Source organism: Musca autumnalis, unplaced genomic scaffold (assembly GCF_047663935.1).
Source record: "Musca autumnalis isolate F117 unplaced genomic scaffold, ASM4766393v1 scaffold_3, whole genome shotgun sequence".
Taxonomy (NCBI): Eukaryota; Metazoa; Arthropoda; class Insecta; order Diptera; family Muscidae; genus Musca; species Musca autumnalis.
Genome location: NW_027411866.1, coordinates 210515813 through 210537357, shown reverse-complemented (window position 1 = coordinate 210537357; position 21545 = coordinate 210515813). Strand labels below are relative to the sequence as shown.

The following is a 21545-nucleotide window of genomic DNA, read 5'->3' as shown; positions in this document are numbered from 1 at the left end:
CATTTTCCATTTATATTATTTTAAGATTTTTTTCCACTTTCCCCTTTAACCTGCAGTAGAAGGTATGTATGTGAAATTTAAAATATGTACTACTCATACTTCTCTTCTTTCAATTCGAACAACTAAATTCCATTCAACAATTTATACTGCATCTTGTATGGACACCACGCTATGTGAATGTATTAGTTTGTTCTATTGTGTTTGTCAGTGTGTTGGGAACATGTGAATGTTCTCTATCATCGAATGGGAAAATATTACTAAACATTTATTACGTTTTCAGTTGTGGTAACCTGTATTGATACTCGCTTCTACTATGTGGAGATGCATTTATAAATAAACCATAATAGGGAATTTCAAATGGAGTGATAGGAATTTTATAATGGTGTAATAACACAAGAAGAAAAGAAAAACAAACCACTCTAAAGTTGACGAACCCCGTAAACGTTTTAAGGACCATGATCTGCGAATCTGCACCTGGAATGTTCGCACTCTTTATAGAGAAGGTGCAGTTTAGGCATTGACAGATGTGCTTGAAAAGTAAAAGGCCGACATTACTGCCATACAGCAAATACGATGGGATGGGAAAGGCGTCACAACAACACCTAAAGGTGACGCACTGTATTATAGCAGCCATGACACAAAGCATGAGTTTGGTTGCGGATTTGTAGTTGGTCGGAGGTTAAAACATCTGGTCTCCAGCTTCACACCGGTGAAAGAAAGACTTGCTAAAATTCGAACAAAAGCAAAATTCTTCAACATCAGCATTAATTGCGTTCATGCTTCCACTGAAGACAAGGACGAACAGACCAAAGATATATTTTACGAGCGCTTAGAAGAAACTTATGACCGTTGTCCTGCCCATGACATTAAAATTATACTAGGCGATTTTAATGCAAAATTGGAAAGGAGAATATCTTTGGCCCAACAGTCGAGAAATGCAGTCTCCACAGTGAAACATCTGACAATGGATTGAGGCTGATAGACTTTGCAGCTGCAAGAAACATGGTAGTCTCGATATTCATAAGGGCACCTGGCTGTCGCCAGATCAAAGAACAAGAAATCAAATTGATCACGTTGTAATAGATGGAAGGCACTCATCGAGCGTGTTGGATGTGCGCTCGTTCCGAGGAGCAAACATAGACTCGGACCACTACCTAGTTGCAGCAAAGGTACGCACCCGGTTAAACGTTGCAAATTAAGCACGAACAGACACAACGCGGAAGTTGGACATCGATAGGCTGCAAACACAACAGATAGCCACAGCATATTCCACTCAACTAGCCCAATTGCTTGCTTGCCCCGATAACATAACAACACAATGCAAACAACTGCAAAATCCATATTTGGATACCAGAGACCTCCACCAAGGGCTATTTTACAATCCGTAGCAACGCATAGCGCACACGAGAGGTATCGGGAGAAAAGGAGAGAGGAGAAATGTCTTTTTCCGAAGGAAAAAGAGAGATGGAAAAGCGGGAGTGTGAAAAAATCGAGATGTACAGGATCCAGAATGAAGTCCGAAAATTCAACCAAAGAGTGAAGCATCAAACTGATGGCTTTGGTACAGGCACCTCCTCCTGCAGAGACCAGCAAGGTAATTTGGTAACTGATACAGATAGTGTGCTCAGGATACACAGACAAAAATCGGCGATAAAAAAATTATCATATTGACGTAGTTCAATAAAATTATTTGATACAATAAAATTTTAATTTTGACTAAAATATTTATTGATTTTTTATATTGAACTGATAAAATATTTCAAATATTGACATATCAAGCAAAATGTGGAATATTTTGATAAATATTTTTGTCAATAGGTGAAATATTTTATCATTTGTATTTTCAAATAATATTATTGAATTTTGTCAATATGAACATTTTTTTATCGCCGGATAATCGATACATTTTTGATTGAATTTTTGAATATTATTATTAAATGGCTAAAAAAGATCCAATCTTAGAAGATGGTATTGAATATATACCGCCCAGCCAAGCCAATATATACCGCCCGGCTGAAGAATAATAAGGCAGCCGGAGCCGAAGGCTTACCAGCCGAGCTTTTCAAAACCGAAGGCGACACGCTGATAAGGTGTATTCATCAGCTAGTTTGCACCATCTGGCAGGAAGAACGAGTACCCGACGACTGGAACCTGAGTATTCTATGTCCCGTCTACAAAAAAGGATATAAGACTGTATGCTCTAAGTCTACCCCCGATTGCTTACAAGATCGTGTCAGGGATATTGTGCGAACGACTAAAGCCCATGGTCAACGAAATAATTGGACCATACCAATGCGGCTTTAAACCTGGCAAATCCAGCATTGACCAGATATGTACCCTGCGACAAAGCCTGGAGAAGACCCAAGAGATGCATATCGACACCTACCACCTTTTTGTCTATTATAAAGCAGCCTTCGACAGCCAGCTTCGTTCAAAGGAATTCCAAGCCATGTCTGAATTTGGTAACCCCGCAAAGCTGATTCGGCTTTGTAAAATGACTCTAACTGACACAAGATTTTCAGTTAAAATATTAATGAACCTCTCCGAAGAGTTTTGTACCAAAAGAGGTTTCAGACAAGGAGTCAGCCTTTCGTGTGACCTATTCAACATTTTGCTGGAAAAGGTTATACGAGAGGCAAACGTCAAAAGAAGTGGCACAATCTACACCAATAGCCACATGTTACTTGCTTATGCTGATGATGTAGACATCATGGGACGATCAGTAAAAGAAGTAACTGATATGAAGGTCGAAGGAGAATCTGCTAAAGTGGGTCTGGCGGTAAACGGCGAGAAGACCAAGTTGATGGTATCGACGCGCAATGCGTCCATAGAGATCCGACCAACTGTTGACGTTGGTTCCTATAATTTTGAGGTAGTAAAAGACTTCGTCTACCTCGGCACCGCCGTAAACACAACAAACGACATCAGTTGTGAAATAAAAAGAAGAATTGTATTGACTAACAGATGCTACTTTGCCTTAAGTAAGCAGTTTAGAAACGAAGCCACATCTCGTCAAACAAAAATAACACTTTACAAAACACTGATACTACCCGTGCTGATGTATGGTTCCGAAGCCTGGGTACTTGCGAAAGCAGATAAGGCAGTGCTTGGTGTGTTTGAGAGAAAAATTCTTCGAAAGATCTACGGACCAATCTGCGTTGACGGTGAATATCGACGTCGCATGAACCACGAGCTGTATCTGCTATACAACGACATCAATATAATTAAACGTATTGAGATGCAACGTTTGCGTTAGCTAGGCCATATCATAAGAATAAGCGATGATGAAACCGCTAAAAAGGCGTATAAATTCGAGCCACATGGCGGTGCACGCAGAATCGGGAGGCCTAAGCTTCAATGGAGCATACAAGTGGATGAAAAGGCGCGGTATTCCAGAAAGAGAAGCAATAGACAGAGAGAAATGGAGATATTTTCTTATAGAACAAATGTTCTGTAATGGGTCAGCTAAGTAAGTAAGCATTTTTTAAATAATTTTAAAAGATGTCTTTGGTATTCGTTCCCCCAATTACAACGGTGAGGTTTTTTCAGGGGCAAGTCCATATTTCCTGAGAAAATGGCCTAATAGCTATAAAAACCCGTTATGGCACCATGTGTTGTAGATGGAGCGCGCAGTAACTCTCTCGAACGGATAAACCGATTCGATTCAAAATTTGGCAATCGTACAATTTTGCCCAAAGTTAAATCAAGTTGTAAGATATGCCTTATCGGTTCACTTCCTTGGGCATCTTCCCCAACTTTTCCCTAAAATGGTGCGCGCCATAACTCCCGAAGGCATACATTGGACTTCTTAATATTTGTACAAAACATAGATCAGGACTATATGTATCTCAAATCTTGCGGATACCTCCCACACCAAATTTCGAAAACTGCAGGTTAGGACCTCCTCTCGAATCGTTTTAATTTTTCTTGCAACAGGTTGCACTCAAGGCCCCTATTACAATGTTTTAATTTTTTTCAGTGGCAAGTCCATACTTCTTGAGCAAATAGCCGGAAAACTGTAAAAACCCCTACGGCCAGCATTTGTAGTGGCTGTTGCGCACGACAACTTCTTTTCGAATATTAGATGAAATTCGAAGTTGGTCTACTTAAAAGTACAGGTCGCATTTATTGTCCGATTCAGCTGAAAATTGGAGAAGACCATTTTTTTGCCACAGGAAGAACGATATTGCTTTTGGTGAAAATCGGTTCAGATATGGATATAGCTCCCGATTTCTTGTATTTGATGCACCAAACACAAAACTATACAGATATTTTGAAGAAATTTAGAAAATGTAACTCAATTTGGTCTAGAAAAAGTTTCGCTAAATTATATTGCAATTGTGGTAGTGTAGGGTATCATATAGTCGGCTCCGCCCGACTTTAATGCTTTAATTTCTGATTTTTTACTTGTTTTAATGAATTTTTAGAAGTCCCATTGCAACATAAACGTGGATTTTTATAGAATTTTAAGGGTACCCTTTGAAGAATTTCCGAAATCGTAATAAAAATGTATGGTGAATTTGGAAATTTACCTCGGCAGTTCTATAAGTTTGTTTTATAGAAATTTTTCCCAATCCTTTATCCACCTGACTCAATTTGGTGTCACCAAAATTGCAAACCCCTTTTCTCTTTCAGTCCAGTCATTGTGATTTGCAACGTTTAAACTACACGTTTACTTTTTGTGGGATATTTGATTTTTACCATACAACAGCTATTTGTTTATATAACAACACAACAACAACACCAACAACCATCGTAACAAATGCATTGTAATAGTATTTGTTGTAAATAAAATAATAACAAAACGACGTCAGCAATAATAACAATAATATCAGCCATAAATGAAAACAAATTTAACAGCATTTCATCGATGGCGTCAACAATGCTGTGGATGCCAAAGATACGGGAGATTGCATGTAGTGTGCTGCTCTAAGTTCACATTTTACAATATACAGATCCCCTTCTATTGCTGAATTTTATTGACGAATCATAGCCGGGTGAGTATGGTGGTGAATTGCAATTTTAAGGTACATATTTCAGACTAAATAAATAATTCGTGACAATTCGATATGTTGGAATGAGTGAACAAAATTCACTGGTATAAAAAAGTTGCAGAAGTGTTATTTCTTAACACTTCTTTCTGTTCAGTTGATTGATGGATTTTGAAATATAAACCCAAATGTAACATAAACTGTCTCCTGTGATTCTTAAGCAAACCAACACGCAGAAAAATATATGTTAGAAATATGTTTGGAATTTTGTTTGGGACTGGTTGCAAGCAAATATATGTTTGGATCCAAATATAATTTTGTAACATATATCAATTTTATTTGTTTGGGTACTAACATATTTTTTGTGTTAGAACATATTTTTTTATGGGTGGAGAGAGGATTTTTGTCAAAGAGAGTAACAACAAGGCTCTCGTGGCTGAAGCGAAGACAGGAGGGTAAGGGAATTTGTTTTGTGTTTTGTGCTTTGTTGTTGTTAACCAACGTTGCAAGCGAAGAGGAAAAGAAAAAAATTGTATGAATTATGTTGGTCTTTTTCCTTCAGTTTTCTAAATACAATCGTTGAGTAAAAACGGTAAAATGAGTGAATAAATCAGTGTTTTGTATTTTCTTAAAGAAATTGTGCTTTTTAGTAAATTAAATGCCCAATACATTTTATAATTGGAAATTTTATAACTGAATCAAAAAGGTTAATAGAAATATTTTATTGGACAAGGAAGAAATTTAATATTGGTAACTACATCAATACATTTTTCATATACATACATACATATGTATATTTGAAATATGGATGTACCTATTTATTACATTATATAATCATTTGATTCCAGATGCCGATTCCGCGCTGATGATTTCAAATTTGAGGAAAATGTGTTTTATTTCACAACTAAGGAGAAGCGTTCAACGATGTTTCTATATAATTTTTTCTCTATAAAAGTGCGACTTACTCGTATTATAAGTTATTTCATTCAGTTGTTTCTTTTATTAAAGACTGTTTTGTCTTTTTTGGAATTTTTTATGTACCTATCTGTCTGTTGTGCTTTTGCTTTTTTTCTTTGCCTTTCAATAAAACACCACCATTTATAAATGTGTGTATATGTTAGAGATAGCCAGTAAGAGCTTGCTGAGAGCAAGTGAGCATACATTTCAATGTGTGTTCACATTGACATTTACTCTCCCTTGCTCTCAGAAAGCGCCCACTGGTGCATGTGTTTGTTATGTTTGGGACTGCTTGCAAACAAATATATGCTTGCTGCAAAATATGTTTGGTGCATATGTTAGAGAGGCCTTTTTTCTGTATGTGTATGCACGGTATCTCTTGAACGGGGCAACCAATTTGGTCCAATCTTTGCATCTTTTTTTTTTTTTTTTTTTTTTTTTTTTAATTCCTTGGCAACATTTATTTAACAATTATAAAACACATTCATATGTACATTTGAACATTGCATGTATAATTTTTTGTTAAAAATATGCCGTTCCTACACGGAACATAGGGCGGAAACTAGTTCATCTTCTAATATTTTGTCCAAATTTAGTTTAATTTCTAAAATGGCCCATATCGGCCCTCTCCTTAGAGTACCTCCCCCACAAAAGTTCAACATTTGTGCCTAAGTGCTGTTTTGGGTCTGCTCGAAGATCCTTTGAAAATGTATACCGATGCTGTTCGTTGCGGTCCTGTTTAGAGCCATATGATGTTTTCCGTGGACAAGTCCATGCTTCATGACATACTGGTCCAAATGTTCTATGATGACCCATTGAAATGACTAGTGGGCGCGATATCTATCAATAAGATATGACTCTTAAAATAAGATCCACTTTCATGGACTATGTCAGTTCATTCTTTTAAGTACCTCCTCCGCAACACTTTTGACCTTCAATCCTAATCCATATTTTTGTCGCCAAGTTCAAATGTCCAAAAAGGGCCACAAAATTCTGAAAAAACCTTAAATACATTCGATCTGTCCGCAGATTAAAGTTTCAATACACATATACTGAGGGTATAACTCTGTCGGCGTAGCCGACTGATACTTTTTTACTTATTATACCCTACACTACGCTGTGGTAATTGGTCATTATATCTTTGTGCATTTGCATGTAACATGTAAAATGAATCGAGAAGACCCATGATTACTTTTGACGATCTACATAGCATAACAGTTTAAGTCGATTTTGTACTCAAAGTTCAGGTCGCATTTGCTATCGTATCCGGGTAAGATTTGAAGACGGTAATTTTTTTGTCAAAGGATGTCCAATTTTGATGAAATTTTTCAAATGTAACGGATTTTGATATTATAAGTAAAATAAGTATCAGTCGGCTTTGTCGACAGATATGTGAATTGAAACTTTCATCTACGGACAGATGGAATTTATGTATGGTTTTTTCAGAATTTTGTGGCCCTTTTTGGACATTTGGTCTTGCCAACAAAAATGTGGATTAGGATTAAAGTCCAAAAGTGTTGCGAATGAGGTACTTGAACGAATGGACCGACATAGTCGATTATGAAAGTGGATCTTATTTTGGTAGTCATATTTTTTCGATATCGTCATTTCAGTCAGTCAATGTATAACTTTTGGACCAGTATGTCAGGATGAAATTACTTGTCCACGGAAAATATAATATCACTGTAAACAGGACCACAGCGATCAGCATCGGTATTCATTTCATCGGTATACACTAGGCTGGTTTCAACTCACAGGGGTAATCGATGTCGGCTTTTTAGGCGACACACCCCTCGAAGGTTTTTAAATATTGGGGGAAGTACCGGAAGTTGTGGACCGGTATTGCACATCTTCTTACTGAAACTACGTTTTAACAAAATATGATGATGCCCAAATGTTGGACCAAATCGGTTGATCAGTTCGAGAGTGTTCTCCAGCCACTACATTTGGTGCCATAGGGGTTTTTTAAATTTTTCGGACAGCTTGCTCCGGAAAAAAACTTTTACCAACGTAATGGAGGCAGCGAATGCAAGTTGCTTCAAAAAAAAATGAAAGTAATTCGAGAGTGTCTTAAAGTTAACTTTTCCGAAATGTTATGTGGGAGGTATCCGAAGGAGTGGACCGCTTGAGTCTATATTGGAACCTCATTTAAATCTGGTAGAAATTTCACGATGTGCAAAGCATGGACCACATCGGTTACTCCCTTCAAGAGTTATCATGCGCACAAATTTTCCGAACATTTTCGAACTTTTGTGGGGAGGTACCGGAAGGAGTAGACAAATATAGACCATATTCAAACCTGATCTATATCTGGTAGATATATACGGATGGTCCATGGTCACTCCCTTCCAGAGTTATCGTGCGCACAATTTTTCCGAACTATGTTTGGACAAAATATTACGAAGGCCAAATTTTAGACCGAATCCGTTAGATGCGCTCCAACCACTACACACTGTGTCATACGGGATTTTTTGTACCTTTCAGGCTATTTTCTCAGGAAGTTAGACTTGTTCCTGATGAAACTTGTACCGTCATAAGGGGGACAGTGAATACAAGTTGCTGCAACAAAAATCAAAGCGATTCGAGAGCAGGTCATAAACTGAACTTTTCCGAAATTTTATGTGGGAGCTACCCGAAGGAGTGGGCCGATTGAGTCCATATTGGAACTTCATATATGTCTGGTAGAAATTTCACGATGTGCAAAACATGGACCAAATCGGTTACTCCCTTTAAGAGTTTTCCGAAGTGGACCGATATGGCTGATCTTCGCACTTAAACTAAGTTTGGTCAAACTATTACGAAGGCCAAATAATTGCGTTGGTCCAGACTTTGCATATCGCAATATTTATTCTAATTTTAATTGAAATTCGAAGGTGATGCTTATAGGTCCACTTCTTCCGGCACCTGTCCCATAAAAGTTCGAAATTATTCGCTAAAATGGTGCGCGCGATATCTCATAAACGGAGCTACCGATTTGGTCCAAACTTTGGATCTCGAAATATTTTGTCCAAACTTAGTTTATGTTCGGTCCACTCCTTTTGGTACCACCTACAAAAATGTTCAAAAATTTTTTGTGCGGTTTTTGTTTGTTATGTTTGGGACTGCTTGCAAACAAATATATGCTTGCTGCAAAATATGTTTGGTGCATATGTTAGAGAGGCCTTTTTTCTGTATGTGTATGCACGGTATCTCTTGAACGGGGCAACCAATTTGGTCCAATCTTTGCATCTTTTTTTTTTTTTTTTTTTTTTTTTTTTTAATTCCTTGGCAACATTTATTTAACAATTATAAAACACATTCATATGTACATTTGAACATTGCATGTATAATTTTTTGTTAAAAATATGCCGTTCCTACACGGAACATAGGGCGGAAACTAGTTCATCTTCTAATATTTTGTCCAAATTTAGTTTAATTTCTAAAATGGCCCATATCGGCCCTCTCCTTAGAGTACCTCCCCCACAAAAGTTCAACATTTGTGCCTAAGTGCTGTTTTGGGTCTGCTCGAAGATCCTTTGAAAATGTATACCGATGCTGTTCGTTGCGGTCCTGTTTAGAGCCATATGATGTTTTCCGTGGACAAGTCCATGCTTCATGACATACTGGTCCAAATGTTCTATGATGACCCATTGAAATGACTAGTGGGCGCGATATCTATCAATAAGATATGACTCTTAAAATAAGATCCACTTTCATGGACTATGTCAGTTCATTCTTTTAAGTACCTCCTCCGCAACACTTTTGACCTTCAATCCTAATCCATATTTTTGTCGCCAAGTTCAAATGTCCAAAAAGGGCCACAAAATTCTGAAAAAACCTTAAATACATTCGATCTGTCCGCAGATTAAAGTTTCAATACACATATACTGAGGGTATAACTCTGTCGGCGTAGCCGACTGATACTTTTTTACTTATTATACCCTACACTACGCTGTGGTAATTGGTCATTATATCTTTGTGCATTTGCATGTAACATGTAAAATGAATCGAGAAGACCCATGATTACTTTTGACGATCTACATAGCATAACAGTTTAAGTCGATTTTGTACTCAAAGTTCAGGTCGCATTTGCTATCGTATCCGGGTAAGATTTGAAGACGGTAATTTTTTTGTCAAAGGATGTCCAATTTTGATGAAATTTTTCAAATGTAACGGATTTTGATATTATAAGTAAAATAAGTATCAGTCGGCTTTGTCGACAGATATGTGAATTGAAACTTTCATCTACGGACAGATGGAATTTATGTATGGTTTTTTCAGAATTTTGTGGCCCTTTTTGGACATTTGGTCTTGCCAACAAAAATGTGGATTAGGATTAAAGTCCAAAAGTGTTGCGAATGAGGTACTTGAACGAATGGACCGACATAGTCGATTATGAAAGTGGATCTTATTTTGGTAGTCATATTTTTTCGATATCGTCATTTCAGTCAGTCAATGTATAACTTTTGGACCAGTATGTCAGGATGAAATTACTTGTCCACGGAAAATATAATATCACTGTAAACAGGACCACAGCGATCAGCATCGGTATTCATTTCATCGGTATACACTAGGCTGGTTTCAACTCACAGGGGTAATCGATGTCGGCTTTTTAGGCGACACACCCCTCGAAGGTTTTTAAATATTGGGGGAAGTACCGGAAGTTGTGGACCGGTATTGCACATCTTCTTACTGAAACTACGTTTTAACAAAATATGATGATGCCCAAATGTTGGACCAAATCGGTTGATCAGTTCGAGAGTGTTCTCCAGCCACTACATTTGGTGCCATAGGGGTTTTTTAAATTTTTCGGACAGCTTGCTCCGGAAAAAAACTTTTACCAACGTAATGGAGGCAGCGAATGCAAGTTGCTTCAAAAAAAAATGAAAGTAATTCGAGAGTGTCTTAAAGTTAACTTTTCCGAAATGTTATGTGGGAGGTATCCGAAGGAGTGGACCGCTTGAGTCTATATTGGAACCTCATTTAAATCTGGTAGAAATTTCACGATGTGCAAAGCATGGACCACATCGGTTACTCCCTTCAAGAGTTATCATGCGCACAAATTTTCCGAACATTTTCGAACTTTTGTGGGGAGGTACCGGAAGGAGTAGACAAATATAGACCATATTCAAACCTGATCTATATCTGGTAGATATATACGGATGGTCCATGGTCACTCCCTTCCAGAGTTATCGTGCGCACAATTTTTCCGAACTATGTTTGGACAAAATATTACGAAGGCCAAATTTTAGACCGAATCCGTTAGATGCGCTCCAACCACTACACACTGTGTCATACGGGATTTTTTGTACCTTTCAGGCTATTTTCTCAGGAAGTTGGACTTGTTCCTGATGAAACTTGTACCGTCATAAGGGGGACAGTGAATACAAGTTGCTGCAACAAAAATCAAAGCGATTCGAGAGCAGGTCATAAACTGAACTTTTCCGAAATTTTATGTGGGAGCTACCCGAAGGAGTGGGCCGATTGAGTCCATATTGGAACTTCATATATGTCTGGTAGAAATTTCACGATGTGCAAAACATGGACCAAATCGGTTACTCCCTTTAAGAGTTTTCCGAAGTGGACCGATATGGCTGATCTTCGCACTTAAACTAAGTTTGGTCAAACTATTACGAAGGCCAAATAATTGCGTTGGTCCAGACTTTGCATATCGCAATATTTATTCTAATTTTAATTGAAATTCGAAGGTGATGCTTATAGGTCCACTTCTTCCGGCACCTGTCCCATAAAAGTTCGAAATTATTCGCTAAAATGGTGCGCGCGATATCTCATAAACGGAGCTACCGATTTGGTCCAAACTTTGGATCTCGAAATATTTTGTCCAAACTTAGTTTATGTTCGGTCCACTCCTTTTGGTACCACCTACAAAAATGTTCAAAAATTTTTTGTGCGGTTAAGGGTCTGTTCGGGGATCCTTTGAAAATGTTTAGCGAATGTACTCCTAGTGACCCTGTTTACAGCGATAGTATTACTGTTTTTTTGTTTTTTTTATATAATGGTCCAAAAGCTCCAAATTATAAGGTGACCAACAGAAATGACAGGTGGGCGCGATATCTATCGAAAAAAATGACTCCCAAACTAAGACACACTTCCAAAATTAGGTCTCTCCCCCGCAAAACTTTTGTCTGTCGGTTCCTACGCTCAATATTTTGAAAACCCCCTAAGTAAATACGTTTTTTGTGGGAAAAAATTGTTTCAATTTACACAGACTGAGGGTTTACCTCTGTCGGCAAAGCAGACTGATTCTCTTTTACTTGTTAATTATAATTTAGTTACTCTTATTTACTTTAGTTTTTATGTATAAAATTACTTTAATATTTTTTGATCCGATTTTAATAAAAAAAAACATTTCAAATTTAATTTCTATGACAAACCACACAGCTCTTGTATTGTGCGACTTCATCTTGTTTATTTGGTGGTTGCTTGGATGGTCTTGAAAATTTCGTTGGATGGTTTGATTGACTTGAACATTTCGTTGAGTCGCCATGGCTTGATTGGTCTTGAACATTTTATTGAGTTGATTTACTTGACTTGTTGGGAGCGTTGACATAGAACGACTTAACTTGTTTTTTTACCAATGCTTGAATGGAGAAATATGTGGATTGTGCAGATGTTTAGATTCTACTTGAGATGACAGAGGGATCAAGATAAGTTTTGGCCATGTTAAAGCCGTCCAGAGCTGTTGCTTAGTATATTTCATCCCCTGTGTCACCCAATTGTAACAACTATCGAAATAAAAACCGCCACAAATGTTCTAGTTTCCATATATCGTACTACCATACAAAACATGGTTCTACCCAGCAAAAATGTTTATTACAAAGCCCCGTACTAACCCATTATTTTAACAAGGCCGTGTCGCGCGAAATGTGTAGTTATTATACCCTCAGCATTTATGCTAACGAGGGTATATACACTTTCATACGGGCAAAATGTGTCTCATCGAAATAATGGTTTTTTACCCCAAGTATGTTTGGACGAAATGTGTTTCAGACAATTTGGAATTGATCAAGCCATGTCCGTCCGTCGGTCTGTCTGGCTGGTGCTCACGATTACTCTCGAACGGATCAACCGATTCGATCCAAAATTTGGCTTTCGTAATATTTTGCCCAAACTTATGGGTCTATCTTGTATTGCCACTAAACTTGAGTTGCGTTGTCAGTTGTCTGCGCGACTGAGACGAAATGTTGTACCATTAATGTCAACTCAACTGGGTGGTCGATAAACATGTTATCGATCAGTGTTTTTTCAAAGTTGTGACCTCTATTCGCCAAAAAAAAAAACATTTTAAAAATATTTGCGCTTTGGAAAACTCTTTTGTGTATTCTGGACAATATTTTAATATTTTGGCTGAGTTTTCGAGCAAATTTGGAAAACAACCAAGATTGGAATATAACCTGCCCATTGAATCTTCGGATCGTCAAGTTTAATTTGCTGTCCCAAAAAATGATAAGTTAGGTGGAATTATTTTTTGATGATGAAGAAAATGTACAGGACATTGCATATATTAGAAGAAATTTGAGGGACAAGTCGAATCCATTGGAATTGCCATCTGCACTGTAAGCTGATGATCATGTGGAAAGATCTGTATAATCAGTAAATTATTTCAGGTTTAAGGCGTATTTTCGATTGCCAAAGGATGCCGTAGTTTACGTTGTGGAAACGTTAAAGGATGACTTCAAAGTAAGTTACAGATCAACAGCAATACCCCCACTTTTAAGAGTGTGCGCAGTGTTGCGATTCTTGGAGGACGGAAGTTTCCAAAAGTCCCATGATTCCAAAAAATGCATGGCTCAATCTACATTGTCGATAGTATTGAAGGAAGTTGTCCACTTGATAGAGGACAAATTGTGCCAAAATTGAATCGTTTCTAAGTTGACAGAGGAGGAAAAAAGGCAAAATAAAAACCATTTTTATTCAAAAACGAAATTCCCTGGTGTAGTTGGCTATATAGATGGAGGATGTTCGTCATTTGTACTTAAACTGAACTTACTGTATTTGTCACCAAATTCATTTGCAAAAGATTTGCTGCTGTCCGCTCCAAAGGCGATAAATTCACTTATTGTGATGGACCACCACCAGTGTCGTTGAAGTTTATTTTATTTTGAGGCATTTTCTTTTTCAACTTTGCTTTAAAGTGAATCCAGACTCTGCCACTCTTTAGGTGTTCGTGTTGGAGGTTCATGGCTGTTTAAACTGTCCGAAATGGACCTCCACGCTTCATCCGCTGTGGCTTTGGTTTCACCAAAACTCCCGAACTCCTTGGGCTAAGTTTGAATTTTCACTCAGTTTATCAATTAATATTTCGAACTGCTGCTTTGTCGTTATTTTCACCATATTGATACACAAAATTAATTAATGATGCAAAGAATCAATAATTGTTAACAAAATGTTTATTTTTCCTTCTATTTTACTTCTTGTTTCTTCGAAAATGTTCACTGCAACTGAAAATTGGTGGTTGCTGAAAAACAGCCGCTTCGTCAACTGAGATTCGCAACTTCAGTTGAGAGTTGCCATACGTGGATCAATTTTGACAACTGGCAACGCCACTCAACGATAATTGTTATCGATGATCGACCCCTTAGTTTAAGTTCAAAGATGGGTTATATCGGTCCACTCCTTCCGGTACCTCCCCCACAAAAGTTCGGAAATGTTCGGAAAATTTGTGCGCACGATAACTCTTGAAGGAACTAACCGATTTGGTTCATACTCTGCAAATCGTGAAATGTCTACCGGAATTGGATGAGGTTCCAATATGGACTCAATACCACTCCTTAGGGTACCTCCCACACAAAATTTGGGATAAGTTCAGTTAAGGACCTGCTCGCGACTCGCTTTGATTTTTATTTTATCAACTTGTATTCACTGCCCCCTATACGATGCTACAAGTTTCATCAGAGGCAAGTCCACACTTCCTGAGAAAATAGCCTGAAAGATACCAAAAAAAAACCCCTATGACACCGTATGTGGTGGTTGGAGAGCAAGATAACTCTCGAGCGGATCTGCCGATTCGGTCCAAAATTTGGCTTTAGTAATATTTTGTTCAAACATAGTTTAAGTTCGAAGATAAGCCATATCGGTCCACTCCTTCACCTCTCCCACAAAAGTTCAAAAATGTTCGGAAAATTTGTTCGTACGGTAACTCTTGAAGGAAGTGACCGAATTGGTCCATACTTTACACATCCTAATATATCTACCAGATATAGATCAGGTTCACATATGGACTATATTTGTCCACTCCATCCGTTACCTCCCACACAAAATTTCGGATAAGTTCACTTTAAGACCTGCAATCGAGTCACTTTGATTTTTATTGAAGCAACTTGCATTTGCTGTCTCAATTACGATGGTAAAATTTTTTCAGGGGCAAGTCCATACTTCTTGAGCAAACAGCCCGAAGGGTGTAAAAACCCCCTATGACGCCATATGTAGTGGCTGGAGATCCACTTCCATAATTGTCAATGTCGATCGATTACTTTAAGTATCTCCTCCGCAAAATTTTTGATCTTTAATCCTAATCAACATTTTGGTCGGTTCATACATCCAACATTTTTAAAAACCCCTAAATACATACGTTTTTTTGGAAATTTTTTTTTTTCAATATACACAGTTTGAGGTTATATCTCTGTCGGCAAAGCTGACTGATACTGTTTTACTTGTTTTTTTTTTTTTTTTTTTTTTTTGCCCATAAATGTAATTACAAATGGAACCCTATATATCAAAATGCAACCAGTTTGGTGGGAAACATCAAAAAATTCCCAAAATATGTATACTACTAATAAAATAATAATAAAAAACTAATAACGCTATGCAACACTGAAAATGCAAACAACTTCTAGTATGATTTTTTTGAACGTGCATATTGAGACTATAAAAAGCCTAGTAGGGTTTTGTCCTGTCAGATCCAGTTCGGGCTAAAACTACAGGTTTTTGCATTTATCGGACCCTTATCTCAGAAACGAATAGGAATTTGGCCTTGCTGTCTTTGACAATATTGTAGCCCTAAACTAGTAGAACTTATCTTTTGAAGAGACCGCATAAGAACAACTCCATCTAGGGCATCAAAATCGATAAAATATAGAAAATTTTACATAATTTCCGAATTTTTAGTCAGTATCAGCTAAACTGTTGGGAGTTGAACCAAGTAACCTTTTGCAAAAATATTCCAAATAAAGTTCTCAGCAATTCTTCAGAACATGCTAAAACTCTAAAATGCTTACTTCATGTTGTTTCAGCGGTATTTTGCCTCATATCTTTTACAACACGTAATTCAAACACAGTTCACACCAACAGTTTATTCTCGCATTTCGGATTTCACCTCATTATTGATATATTTATTAAATGGTCGTTGATAAATGTACTGAAAACAACGTGATAGAGGCATTTTACAACAAAGACATTACATTCCAGCGAATTTTTTTTCGAAAAGAAAACATTAAGAAAAAATTAACGGTTTTGGAGATATGGTGCGAAATGTATAAAAATTATGGAAATTTTCGATATTTTATAAAATTTGAGGCAGTAAATGTAGTTTTTCGAGTTCATTATTTCTCCAAATATTTTATTCCTGTCCTAATCTACAAATTTGCTTCAGAGATCAAATGACAATTCACATAGGTTTCAGAGATATAGCCCAGAATTGCTTTAAAAAGTCAATATTTAACCATGTTTAGAAGGGGCCATAAAATCCTAGCTGGATCTGACACAACCAAACCCAACTAGGGTTTTTGTCGTTTGTGACTGTACTTTCCAAAAATCCTCAGCTCAAATTGTTTGCACAAGATTGCCTTAAAAATGTTGCACAGTGTAACCTAAAATTTAATTTTTTAAAATTAATTTCATTGTCACCAAATTACCAAATTAAAAATAATTTCAAATGCCGAATTTGAAAGACGATCTTCAACATCCTCGATAGTATAGTGGTTAGTATCCCCGCCTGTCACGCGGGAGACCGGGGTTCAATTCCCCGTCGGGGAGATCGACAAATTTTTTTGTAAAAGGATTTTTTTAATTTCTAAATTAAAAAAAAGAACATTTAAATGATCTCCCCGACGGGGAATTGAACCCCGGTCTCCCGCGTGACAGGCGGGGATACTAACCACTATACTATCGAGGATGTTGAAGATCGTGTTTCAAATTCGGCATTTGAAGTTATTATTATTTTATTATTTTAAATTTTTATTCAAATTTTAAAATTGAAAAACAATAACATTTTAGAGTATTTTTCCCCTAAAAGTAGAAAAGAGATTAGGAAATTTTTACATCATTAGACCAACTTTCAAAGATTTGACCTTAATTAATTATTAATTTGACATTAATTAATTATTAAAAGATATATATTTTTGATTTTACTTATTTTTTTCTTTCAGCAAAACCTTATTGCCATTATTTTACAACTCCTCCCTCCACTGTGGTCCTCCATTATTCAGTCCAGCAAATTACAAATGAAATTAGCAAAAATCATGTTATCCCATACCAAAATCATACACAAAAAAGGCGAACAAACATGTTAAGTACCTGAAATGTTTAGCTAATTAAGTAATAATAGATTGTTATTCGCAATTTTCTCTTCTAGAATTCGCTAAAAATGCTATTCAATTTATGATGACAGCAATTTCAAGTTGTGTTTTGTAGGCCATTTACATTTCAACACCGGAAATGTCCAAACAAATTATTTGCACATTTTAGTTTGTCGCCCACAGCTTGCTTGTCAAATGGAAATCAACATCTCAAAAACACAACTCAAGGATTGTTGTAGGAGAAAAAGTAGGACATTTACCTACTTCTCATTACAGCTGAATAATGAAAATAGTGTCAGGAAAGCAATGCTGTGGTTATTTCTTCTTCCATATTCCTAATTGTGCAAAATACCTGTCATTTGTAGCGAGAAAAGTGAAAAAAGATTGGGATTTCTCTTCCGTTTTAGTTACAACTTCTTTAGGATTGTGGAAATTGTTAGCAAGCTAAGTGCCTATAGATGTTTCACTTGAGGGAATAAGGAAAATAGAATGGAAATGATTTATGAAGTGTCGTTTGTGGAAGAGAAATTCAATTTTTGTTGAATTGATACCCACAATGTGGAAAAGAGGTGGAAAATCTTTATCTTTTAATCAGGTATAAAATAAATAGGTATAAAACTTGCTTCAGATTTGCCTCTTCCTTGTCACAATCTTCGAGCATACGATATGTTATCCACTTGTTGGAGTTTTGCAATATTTTAATATTTTAAATCGATATTAAAATGTTAAAGTACAACCTACCTATAAAGTACAAAGTATCTATATGAAATCATTCCAAAATTTAGTACAAAATACTTGTTTTCTTTATTATTTTCTATTAATCTTAATTAGTACCCCGATTACACTATACCGGATTAACCCAGTGGGTTTGGATTTCAAGTGTCAATTCCATAGTAGAGTTGTGTAGTTCGCGAACGAACTAGTTCAATTGAACGACTCACCTCAAAGAACGACTGAACTAGATCACTCGAAGTCGTTCTTTATAGTTCAGTAAAAGAACGAAAGAAATTTCAGCTGTTTCAACCGGCGTTTGCACCATACAATTTGTCTTCAAACTCTGATTTACTAACACATACATACATTTGTCAGCTGTCCATAATTTTTCCACAGAAAGTAGGGTTAACCAATTTTTGACATTTTTGTAAAACAAGTGAGATAATAATTGAAATGTGTTGAAAACAAAAGAACATGGACAAAAACAAAATATGTGAACGGAAAACAAAAGCAAATCGACGATTTTCATTCATAATTTGACAACTGTTTTTGCAGTCGTCTGGACGCCTACGTTACACAGGCAAGTTTTGGGTTTTTGACAATTAATACATGTACTCAACTGTCCTGCCATGTGTAAACGTAGGGTAAGACAATTACATTTTGCTAGTTTTTCTCAATCGAAGAGAGCAAATTTGTTCTTGAAAGTAATATGTCTGAAAACAGAAAATATAGTGGAATTTGGATGCATTTTAAGGAAAATGAATCTAAAAGAGCGACATGCAAGTATTGCCCCACATCCTTGAGTACTGCTGGAGGGTACATTGGCAATTTAAGTAGACACATGAAGACAAAGCATCATCATATTCCTTTGGTGGTGAAAAGGCAGTAACCGCCTCTTGAAACGGCAGCAAACACACAGGACTCTGAACTTGGAATCTGACGCAGTTGGAGTAGAATTGCCAAGTACAAGCTCTCAACATCCGGAGACCGCCTCCTATGAAAAAGCTTGAAGAAATTGATAGGCAAAATGGTAGCAAAAGGTCATTATGCGCTACACATAGTTGATGAGCCAGAATTCAAAAAAATTAATAGAACTTGTGTCACACTGCTCTGGGTATACTCTACCAACGAGAAAAACACTCTCCCAATTCATTATCAACAGTTTATGGATCTTCGGTCAACTATATTGTAATGTGCAACATTTTAGAGAGTTTTATTGCAAAGTGCTTGCTGAACGACAAACTGAACTACTGAACTTAAAGAACGAACTAGTTCAATCAAAAGACCTGAACTAAAAAGGTCGATCAGCTAAACGAACTAGAAAGCACAACTCTATTCCATAGCGCAAACATCAAATAAATCCTCTCGAAGTGGGTTAACCCGGCAAAAAATCCTAATGTAACCGTGCTATAACAGTACGTTCATAATTACAAAATCCACTCGATTGATTAAACGTCAAATGAAATCCAATGGATTTCAGAAGAGTTTTCATATGACGTATATGCAATAGGGTTATGATTTTTTGACATTTTTTCTCAAAAATGATTTTCTGTAGTGAGAATGAATGTACTTTTGCCTACTAATGCCTAAAAAAACATTAATTCCATTTTATTATAAAACAAGTAAGAACGGCGTTAAGTTCGGTCGGACCGAACTTGTTATACCCTCCATCACAAGTTGTATTGAAGTAAAATGGAATAATTAGTTTCCATTCGTGTATGAAGAAGACTTAATACTAAATTTAAGCAGTTTCGGTAAAACAATGTGAGGCACCGTTCTATGTGGGCTATTTCAAAACGTCGATCTATACCGACAAATTTCTGACGGAAAGTTTTTAGACTCAATGAAGACTAAATACCAAATTTCCTATATTTCGGTAAGACAAGTAAAATAGTATCAGTCGGCTTTGCCGACAGAGATATACCCTCAGCCAGTATATATTGAAACAATTATTTCCCCAAAAAACGTATGTATTTAGGGGGTTTTAAAAATTTTGGTAGTTTGAACCGACAAAAATGTTGATTAGGATTAAAGATCAAAAGTTTTGTGGAGGAGATAATAAAAGGAATGGATCGACATTGACCATTATGGAAGTGGATCTCCAGCCACTACATATGGTGCCTATGGGGTTTTTACACCCTTCGGGCTGTTTGCTCAAGAAGTATGGACTTACACCTGAAAAAAAGTTTTACCATCGTAATTGAGGCAGCGAATGCAAGTTGCTTCAACAAAAATCAAAGTGATTCGATATCAGGTCCTAAAGTGAACTTATCCGAAATTTTGTGTGGGAGGTACTGGATGGAGTGGACAAACATAGTCCATATTTCAACGTGATCTATGTATATCTGGTAGATGTATTAGGATGTGTAAAGTATGGACCAATTCGGTCACGAACATTTTTTAACTTTTGTGTGGGAGTTACCTGTAGGAGTGGACCGATATGGCTTTCTTCGAACTTAAACTATGTTTGGACAAAATATTACTAAGGCCAAATGTTGGACCGAATCGGCAAATCCGTTCTAGAATTGTCTTGCGCTGCAACCACCTCACACGGTGTCATAGGGGTTTTTGCAACTTTCATGCTATTTTCTCAGGAAGTATGGACTTGCCCCTAATAAAACTTGTACCGTCGTATGGGGGGCAGTGAATACAAGTTGCTAAAACAAAAATCAAAGCGATTCGAGAGATGGCCCTAAACTGAACTTTTCCCAAATTTTGTGTGGGAGGTACCCGAAGGAGTGGACCGATTGAGGACATATTGAAACCTTATTTAAGTCTGGTACACATTTCACGATGGGCAAAGTATTGACCAAATCGGTTATTCCCTTCAAGAGTTATCATGCGCACAAATTTTCCGAACTTTTGTGTGAGAGATACCGGAAGGAGTGGACCAATATAGCCCATCTTCGAACTTAAACTAAGTTTTTGCAAAATATTACGAATATTGAACCGAATCGGTTCATTCGTTCGAGAGTTATCGTGCGGTCCAACCAGCCAGACAGACAGGTGGACGGACATTGCTCAATCGACTCAAAATTGTCTGAAACAAATTTCGTCCAAACAAACTTGGGGTCTCAAACCATTATTTCGATGAGGCATATTTTGCCCATATGAAAATGTATATACCCTCGTTAGCATAAATGCTGAGGGTATAAAAATGTGGCTAAAACTAAAAAAATGCCGAAAATCAAGAAGTACGCTTCTATGGGGATATAGGAATACGTGGACCTATTCTGGAATATTTTATAACTCTTGGAAGACTAAATAACGAATTTCAGCTATTTCGGTGGGATATTGACGTCACAATCTTGAATATTACGAAAATCGGGAGGTACCGTTCGGGCTATATCGAAAATGGGACAATATG

The 21545-nt window shown here is 36.9% G+C and overlaps 2 non-coding genes across 2 annotated transcripts; one reads left to right on the top strand and one right to left on the bottom strand.

Moving 5' to 3' along the window:
- The first annotated feature begins 16850 nt into the window (after positions 1 to 16850).
- Positions 16851 to 16922, top strand: TRNAD-GUC (transfer RNA aspartic acid (anticodon GUC)). The gene has a single exon. It is a non-coding gene; the product is annotated as a tRNA-Asp (tRNA).
- A 67-nt stretch (positions 16923 to 16989) lies between these two features.
- On the bottom strand, positions 16990 to 17061 carry TRNAD-GUC (transfer RNA aspartic acid (anticodon GUC)). Its single transcript has one exon. It is a non-coding gene; the product is annotated as a tRNA-Asp (tRNA).
- Positions 17062 to 21545: the final 4484 nt, after the last annotated feature.